The sequence below is a fragment of the Ruditapes philippinarum genome, unplaced genomic scaffold, assembly GCF_026571515.1.
Source record: "Ruditapes philippinarum isolate M1 unplaced genomic scaffold, ASM2657151v2 ctg2185_1_1_1_1, whole genome shotgun sequence".
NCBI lineage: Eukaryota > Metazoa > Mollusca > Bivalvia > Venerida > Veneridae > Ruditapes > Ruditapes philippinarum.
This window is the reverse complement of record NW_026855078.1, coordinates 74,190-83,571: the sequence shown is the minus strand read 5'-3', so window position 1 is coordinate 83,571 and position 9,382 is coordinate 74,190. Positions and strand designations below refer to the sequence as shown.

Below are 9,382 nucleotides of genomic sequence, written 5' to 3'. Positions count from 1 at the left end.
AAGCTTCTCCTGGTTCTTTAGCGTGCCAAGTGTTTAAGCACCCATACACGGGACCTCAATTTAAAGTCTCATCCGAAAGACTGATTAGTAATTTTAGTTGGCCAGCCCGGGAATCGAACCCACAATGTCGAGATTACAAGTCTCGCGCTCTAACCGATTGAGCTATGCGGGCTGGCAAATAGACAAAGCCCGCCATAGGTTTGCTTTATAAAACAATTATAGCATTTAATATATGGCAATGTTAGTGGGATCTATTTTATCATATGACTTAACGCATCATACTAGATTTTAAATAAACCAACAATTCTTAACCTTTTTTAACTATTAAATTAGTTTTCTGAATAAATACATTATACATTTTAATAAAAAAAGTTTTATTTTTGCACAAAAAAATGCAATAAAGGGAAGCAATTCCTAATGTTTTCAATGTGTGCTGTGCTTTTGTATAATCACTTGTGTGTGTTATCTCCCTTTACAACTCTAGGTGCCGGAGCAAACGTGGGTGGTCACAGTTCAGGGGGTAAGTTGTGACCTTCCCGTAGGTTGACTATGTTATAAACATTATTTCTTATTATTTGTTTAAATTTTTATTAATTATTTTTTTTAGATAATTTTCATAGAAAAGAAAAAGAAGTTCCATGAATATGACCAAAAAAATAAATTAGTTTCTAGAATTTCTTGTGATAAAAAATTGTAGAATGAAGCTTGCTTGTTTGAACAAATTATTAATACCTTTTTCAAATCTTTAACTGAATTGCTCTAATGTTACTTTGGCACATTTTTGCTTCAGCTTTTAAAGCAAGACATTTCCGACAATAAATGATCATTCTAGAATATGAAACTTCTTTGTAATGTTTGAATAGGCATGTTCTAGTTCAACATACAGTTTTTTTTGTTTTTACTTTTTTCTCCCTAGAACAAATATCCAACTTTTTTTATTTGATTATTTTCATGAATTATATTAAGCACACATTTTGTATGTTAGAGATTTTTGTCACAAAGTAGATAGTAAATAACACTTCTATGTTTGACATACTTAGATAATTATATTCCATTTCTTGAGAGTGTGAAATAGAAATTTTCATTTTTTTCTTTAAGATTTCAAATCGCCCTCGTAAAGTGCAAGAAATAATGTAAAGAAGGCCATGAGATTTTCTTTAATCAAACATTTTGTTTTTATCTGGAAAGTAGTCATTTAACCTTTAAGTCTTACAACACAAGAAACGAAGAAAAAATTATAAATTGTAGGTCATTTTATGTACATGAAGTTGAGAATGTGCACTACTAGGGCTGTCAGTGGTAATAATATAGTCCCTGTATATGTTACCAGTGAAGCATAACAAGCCGGTCTGCTCATCTGTGTAGTCTTGGATCATTTTTGTATTCTGTTGACTGTTTTTTTAACATTTGGATATCAAAATCACTGTCTAACATCAAAAATTTATATTCAATATGGCACAACATGTTAATGAACAAATTAAATTAAAAAAATAACAAAAAAACTTGTTTACTCTGTCTGCTGCGATAAATGTCTAAATGAGAGTGCAGCATCATAAAAGGGCTAAAATATGATTTATTATCTGATTTTAGAAAAAAATGTAACAAATATAAAAACAAAAACAAAAAATCAAAGTGCACTGAATGCGACGGACATGCAACCGGAGAGACATTAAGGCTTCTTTTAGAAAAAAAAAACAAAACAAAAACAAAACACAAAATATATAACAGAGAAAATTTGTTCCATACAAGTTCGAGATTTGTAGAGCAATATATTTTGTGTCCCAAATTGATATAATTCAGATTTTTTACTTTCAAGCACTTAAATACAGAACGAAATTTATGCCTAAAAACTCTGGTCAAACTTGTAAATCAGTGTCCTTATCGATATATTCTAAGAAATGATATGTAAATAGAAAAAAAAACTATCAACGAAATATTTCTAGAATAAATCCAGGCAAATAAACTTCAAACATAATACATTATACATTTGAGAATGCTATTTAGAATTGCTTCGTGTTATATCATAGTGGGCATACAGACAATAAAATATAAGTCATTTGTATTTTTATTTCTCTTGGATATGTCTCATTAAAAAAAAATGGTTAAAATCATCAGCAATTAATAGTGTATTTAGTATTAGATTTTTTTTATTTACAAGGTAAAGATGTAGAGGCCAGAGCACATCGTTTTTATTTTAATTTAAATGTCACTTAAGCACTACAGTGTTTAGTTGTCCTTTTCAACTTCACACTAAATTCCATTTTCAACTTGTTTGCTTCTTACAATTGTATAGCATTTCTAAAAGTATTGCATTACAATCCGCTGGTTTATTTATTACATGTTTAATGTGTACTTCCTAATCGCCTGTCCAAAAATCAGAACAGGTGAAGCAGAATCTATTTTTAGAATAGCGAAGGTTAACTCATATCATGACCTAGTAAAATATGTAAACAAACCACAAGAATCGGAAGTAGAACTGATATTATAACTTCCTTACCATGAAAGACTACATGGCGGTAAAGTGTCTTACATGCATTTTCAAAAATAGATATTTATACTAGCCATTGTACTGTATCTAATATATTAATAACTGCTGAATATTCAGCTAAACCCGCGGTATGAGTCACGAAAATAGTTTTTCTTTTATTAATGCGCGAGTTATCCTAGAATCACGAAAAACTTTTGATTTGTTAATAATAATGTTTTGTATAATGTAGAAATATTTATTTCCTACTAATAATGTCTTGGAACTCAGAGGTTATACCTTTATTGTAGTATAATTTGCTGTCCTACTTTTTCGACAGCGGTAAATCGTTTCAGCAGTAATTTGCATATTGCGCAATAATACTACGGGACTACAACGTTTTTATCAATAATATACGTTCATATTTTAACTTGGATAACTTAATTTGAAATTGAAAAGGCTAAATATGGAAGACATTAAGATATCCAGACAAAGTATGGGAGTTTTGAAGGATCAAATTCATGTACTATTTCTTGGGCTGTTAATTGGTTTAGGACACATTGCGCGATTGTAGCCAACGAAATCCCATGTGTAGATGACTTAGCTCTGAACGCGCCTGAGGGCGCGTCCGTCGCAAAAACCTTAGCACTCTATAGTATGACTTACTTGCTTTTTGATAAGAATATTTTTATTATTGCTCTTGAATGATAGATTTTCACACTTATCAGCATATACAAGTGCACAATTTGCTTATCTTATATATCAAAAATTATATTATCCCAGACTTTCTTTACTTTTTTTTGCTTTTGAGACCTTTATACTCAAAGAAAGGGGATCATTTTATTATGATAATAATATATACCAGTCATGGGTAATTTCTAACAGTCAAAAGTATTATATTGCTATTTTGCCAAGCTTTTGAACATAATAAATTATATTATATTTAGAATTTAGAAATTTGAATGAGAACTTAAGATTGTCTTGTAAGGTTACAAATGTTTTTTTGAAAAAGGTTATTCATCCAACCAATCAGTCAATTCATTTTAATAATTTTTAACAATTTTCAATTAAAAACTGAGGTGCAGTAGTATTTTTCCTTTAAAAAAATTTCTAGCCATCTGATAAGAGGGTGGCAAAAAGTGTTTTTTTAGTCGAAATAAGGACCCCGTCTTATAAGTGATCCATCTTATAGGCGATTTCATTCGGTATGTTCTAGGAAATCGAAGACAATTATAGCGAGCTCGACGAGCTGGCCCAAAAGGCCTGCTCGCAAAGCGAGCTTTACGGTAACGCGAGTACCGTACCTGCTAAGTGATGGTTTTGAAAACTTTCGTCCGAAATACCTAATTGGACACATCGCAACTTTTCAAATTACAAGATAACGATAAAAGCCGATGTACTCTGATTGAAAACTGAAGCATAGACTGGTGTACTGCGCACTTATATTAGAAACCATAATAGAAAGGAGGAACCAGAATAAACGGAAGCAGTGTATAAAATACCTAATGACAATTTTAAAACGGAAAATGTAAAATAAAATTGAACGATTATTTTAAACTATCTTACGGTAAAAGAAAATCGAGCTCGCTTTGAGGCTTTGTCTTTTTCATATTATAATGCATGTCTGATCCTTAATTATGTATTAAAAACTCAGTTCAAAACTCAGTTCATCAATTAATGATAGTTCTTAAATTGTTAAAATTATAAATATTAATTTTGAGTGTATTATGTTGTATGATGTTGCAGTCTGTTAAGAGTTTAATGATATAATCAAATACCGGTAGGCCTGATTAATTTTAAAACATCTAAATGAAAAACTGTGCAAATGAAACTTTCATCCCCTCGCTTTTCATGTTCAAGGGTCCAAGGTTATAAAGAAATTTTCTCAGCTCAATCTCCATATATCAGGTATAGATAAGTATCCTGATAGTTCCTGATTTTTACAATATTTACCTCCCTTGACAAGTGAAAAGCATCTGATCTGATTGGTCAGAATCAAGCATAGAATGCGCACTGATCAATGAAAATCTTGAGGTCGGAGACACCTCGCAGACAAAGTTTTATAACCTTGAGGCCTTACAATGTTGTCATACAAAGAAGCATGGTTGTGTTCCTTTGTAGGTTACAGACACCATTGACCAACAGGCCATCTGCATTAACCTATTAGCATTCACTGAAGAGCCTTATTTATAATGTTTAATAGGAAAATAAAAAAAGGTTATCCTTTGTTAAAAATAGCCATTAAAATTTGATTAAAATTCAAGATGACTGTTTATTTAAAATGTATAATTATAACATCAATGTTTTATTATGTACATATATATATTTGTACCCATCAAGCAGATATGCAAAATGGCAGTTCTAGTAGAAGGGGTATGACAGATAATTATACTATACAAACATTTTATTATCCCTATCTCTCTACTATATTACCTTCTTCAAACCTCAACAAATGAACATTCAAAGAAAATGACAAATTTCTCGTCTTAATTTACATATTTTCTTATTGTTTTCGATTGTTTCTTCTGAATTTTCTTTTCAACTGGTGTTTTTTTTTCTATTTACAATTATTATTGTTACATTTCTTTTTATTCTATAACTTTTTTTGTTCAATTAGGTCAAGAATTTTAGAAAAAAAGTTTTATTATGTTATTTTTTTAAGAAGGGCAGTTAGAAAAGTTTCAATCTACTTTCAGACTATTATGAAAAAATCCAACCTATTATAAATAATTGTAGAAAACCAAAATCAAAATACACGGTACAAATAAATAAGATATTATATTTATTTTAAAGACATTTGTAGTAAATAAATTTTGAAACTAGATTTCCCTGAGGAACACATATTTGTCACTTTCTGTAAAGCTGCTTATACCTGCATTTTCATACCGCTTTCAAACCCCTGCAAACTTTGCTTGAAATTGTTATCGATATTTTCTCCATTTCCTGTAAGTAACTGCTGTTTTAACTTATTAAGACCCTTTAAGTGTCTATTCATTGCCTTATGAATTTTGCCATTTCCGATAAAATTTGTATTATTTTTGTTAAACCTGTGTTGTACATTTGTGTTACATTTCTGTGTTAACCTATTTATTTGTTGCTGAAGGGTTAAATTATATAATTATCTTGAGTAGCCAATTTGTAGGGGTATATATTATTTAGATGTTTGGTGTATTTTCTCTGTATTTTACTAAGCAGATTTCTATTCTCTATTCTCAATAAAATACTTATGCGTACAAAAAACACTATTTTTTCTTGCATAATGCACTGTTGCTGGCTATTAAAATTTGATAAATAAAATTTACCATTTGGACGGTAAAGCATCACACTATACCTAACATATTAGAGACTGCCTTAAGCTAGCTAATACACAATGTTGGTGTTTCTACCTTGCTTATGCCTGTTATTATTAATAATATCTGACATATGTTTGCGGTTCGGACCGGAATATCCGTCACCGAGGGACGGATATTCCGATTCGAACCGCAAACATATGTCAGATGTTTTTTCTTGCATATTCTACAATATTCCATTATATTTTAAATTCTATATCTTTATTTTCAACGGAAATTTATATCATTACAGCCGTAACTATTTTCTTACAACAGCGTATGAAACAGCACGCGACTCATCTGGCACCCCCATGCCAGATGAAATTTCCGGCATAGGTTAAACACACGGAAACGCCAGTCTGCTATGCAAGAAATACTAAGTACACAAAAGGGGCAGCCTGAGATTTTTCTTGACCACTTAAGCCACTGTGACATTTATAATGTCAGTATGGCTTTTAACTGGGAGAGAAAAAAAATGACTGTATAATTAAGGCTTGTGATATCTGGCCTGAGCATCAACTTAAGTCATCCACGGTAACCCAGGCTGTATATTGTATACCATAGTTAAATGTAGTATATATGGAATGTGTACTGTTGGTTCTGATGATGGACTTTAGAATTTTTATACTAGACTCTCCTTAAGTATCATAGACTCCTCTTAAGTATCATAATGGACAGTTCAAAATACAAAGCAGGATGTGTTCATTACAGAAATGAAGGGAGAGAAGGGTTAAAATTATTCAAATTTGAATTTATAACCTATCACTGTTTATCATTGACAGTTTAAATTGAATATAATGTTAATGAATTTTTAGTCAAATTTAAAAGTCAGCAATGGTTCATAAAATATTTTGGTTTCTAATTAATTAACTTAATATTGTGCATCTTTTTGCAGTTATTCGTTTTAAATCAAAAGGTGACTGAAAGTAAAAAATATAAAGTGTATTTACATATTATTTATTTGTAAAATTAAGATATTCAATATAAGAACTTTATAATATGTTTAATAGTATGTAAAATGTAGAATAAATATTTATTGTATTAAAATATTTTTCAAATAAAAAACATGATTTTACAACTTTTACAATTTATATACAAACTGGTCTTTATACAAAATTTATCTTTTATTATCTAATTATTCCTGGATATATGTGTTTTTCATCAATGCCATAAACAAACTTTGATTATTTCTTGTTTATCAGCAATTATAATTTTTCTATTAGTATGCGATATAACCACATCTACCAAAGAGAGGCCTTAATTATGAATATACATGTATAGTATCTATATGAATGATAAAAAGACATGTAGCCTGTTTTCCTGTCAATTACCAATAGCTCTTTCAATCAGTAAAAGATATTTCTTAATAATTACAATTTAACATTATTTATCTACATTAATTTAACAATAAATTTCTTGTTGATGTAAATAAAAGACTATTCTTTCATAAGCATTTATTTTAAATAAATATTTTAAATATTATCATAATTATTTTCATATTTTTAATTGGGAATATTCAGTCAGTAATTAATATAGGATTTAAATATTAAGACTATTATTGTAGTTGGAATATTAAAGTTAAAATGTAAAGAAAATCAGAGAAGAAAAAAAAACTTTTATTAAAATTATGTACAGTATTTATATAATACACAGGTTAAGTTGGTGCTATGGAAACATATTTTAACATCTCATTATTTTCTTATTTTCTAGCTTCCCTGGCTGCAGACGCTAAAGGTAAAGGTAATAAGGCAAAAGGTAAAGAAAAAGGTGGTAAACCTACTCAAGAAACAGAGGTGAGTTGATGTCAATTAAAGTGACTATTTCGTCACCTTAGTGCAATAACTGGTTAACTTCTTTTCAATTCAGAAGGACTTAACCTGTAACTGAGGTGAAGATGTTATGTTTTCAAAGCAGATTTATCGTCACAATACAGCACACACACAAAAGGTGTTGTGCATCCACTTTTAGCTCGACTATTTGAAGAATAGGGAGAGCTGTTTTACACGCCATGTTGTAAGGATCTGTGGAGGCTTTGTCGTCACTCTTTGGTCAAGTTTTTGCGTGCAAATTGATATCTCCAAAACTACTGAAGGGAATGGGTTAAAACTTCGCCTACTTGTTTACTTCGTTCATCTTACATGATGATTATCTAACATGATGAGCACAGGTCACACAACTCTGAGTCACCTTTTTACAGAGTTATGCCCCTTTACTTACTGTCAAGCACTGAGAATAGTCTAGCCCACTGTCTTACAGACACCTATTGTTATTACATACATGTAATTAGGTACCTATTATGCCTTGGTTGGGAATACAATAAACAACAAGTAGTAGATATTTGTATACTTGTATTAAACATTGTTTATGAACATCTTTTTTAAATTTTCATACAAATTTTGGCAAACATTGAGTTGTGCAATGAAAGTTGAACATAATTTGTATTATAACAGAACAGTCTTATTATTATAACTGTTTATATTTCAGCCAGCTGACAGTCCTGACTTTATAAACCCACTGTTATGTCTCAACCCGGTACGGAATTAGACCCAACCCGTTGTAGTCTAGAAAGTAGTTCTTTAAAATTTTGAAATGGCCCAGTTTAAGTCATCTCTAGTTAAATTGGTCATAATTAAAGTGTATTTATTGCATGTGTGTAGTTTTTGTGTGTTATATGATGACTTTAAAAGTTATTTTTTGTGTATTCTCCAGGAACTCATTTGTTGGTGGAAGGATTAAAGATGTACTACCCACCAGCTGTCAGGAGTTTTTAAAGAGGTGAATTTAAACAGTGTTACAACAGAATGAAGATTTCTGAAAAAAGTAGATGGCTAACCTATTATATTTTGGGCCTCATTGGACTTAGATAGTGTTAATGTTTAAAGTTGAAGACAGTATATAATTCATCAAGAACAGTGGAATCCAGAATTAAGCCTCAAATTTGACTGATTTACTATAGAACAAATAGTACGAAAATTCACCGGTCCGTGTCCTAGATAAGAAATAAGAAAAATTGGAACTGGTTGATGGATATGGATGAAACTTTGCATCAGTGATGTGTTTATGAAAAGAAGTCAGGAAAATAAAGGATAACTGACAGGTTTGAAAATTCTAAATTTTATTTCAATTTTTAAATTTTGACATTTTAAATTGGGACATATGTTGTTATTGTTATCTCCCCTTCAAATGTAGATGTCTGCTACTGAGTCAGTAAGCAGGGACAAGGGTACAGAGCTTTTGCATGAAAGATTCACCACATTTTATTGAATTAAAACTGTAAAGATAAATTTAGAATTAAAAAATGAAATTTAAATTTTGTAAAAAGCAGTTTATAAATTGATAAATTTTACCTTTGCAGCCTGTGTTTAGCAATATATTATAAATCTTGCTTATTTTTTATAAGATTTATATAGAAAATGATATTTTTTAGAGAAATGCATCTTAAATTATGGATAAATTATGCATTGCAAGGAAATGGGGAGTGTGTGGTTTCAGATTGGTTACATTGGTAAAAAAAGTGATTGGCAAGCTCATTCCAGAGATCTCTAAGGGGCCCAAGAAGCCACGGCCATGGGATTCGAACAAGCACCAT

The 9,382-nt window shown here is 30.3% G+C and overlaps 1 long non-coding RNA gene across 1 annotated transcript; it reads left to right on the top strand.

Moving 5' to 3' along the window:
- Positions 1–407: 407 nt before the first annotated feature.
- On the top strand, positions 408–8,313 carry LOC132742041 (uncharacterized). The gene is made up of 3 exons (XR_009627381.1): positions 408–520; positions 7,504–7,586; positions 8,278–8,313. It is a non-coding gene; the product is annotated as an uncharacterized LOC132742041 (long non-coding RNA).
- Positions 8,314–9,382: the final 1,069 nt, after the last annotated feature.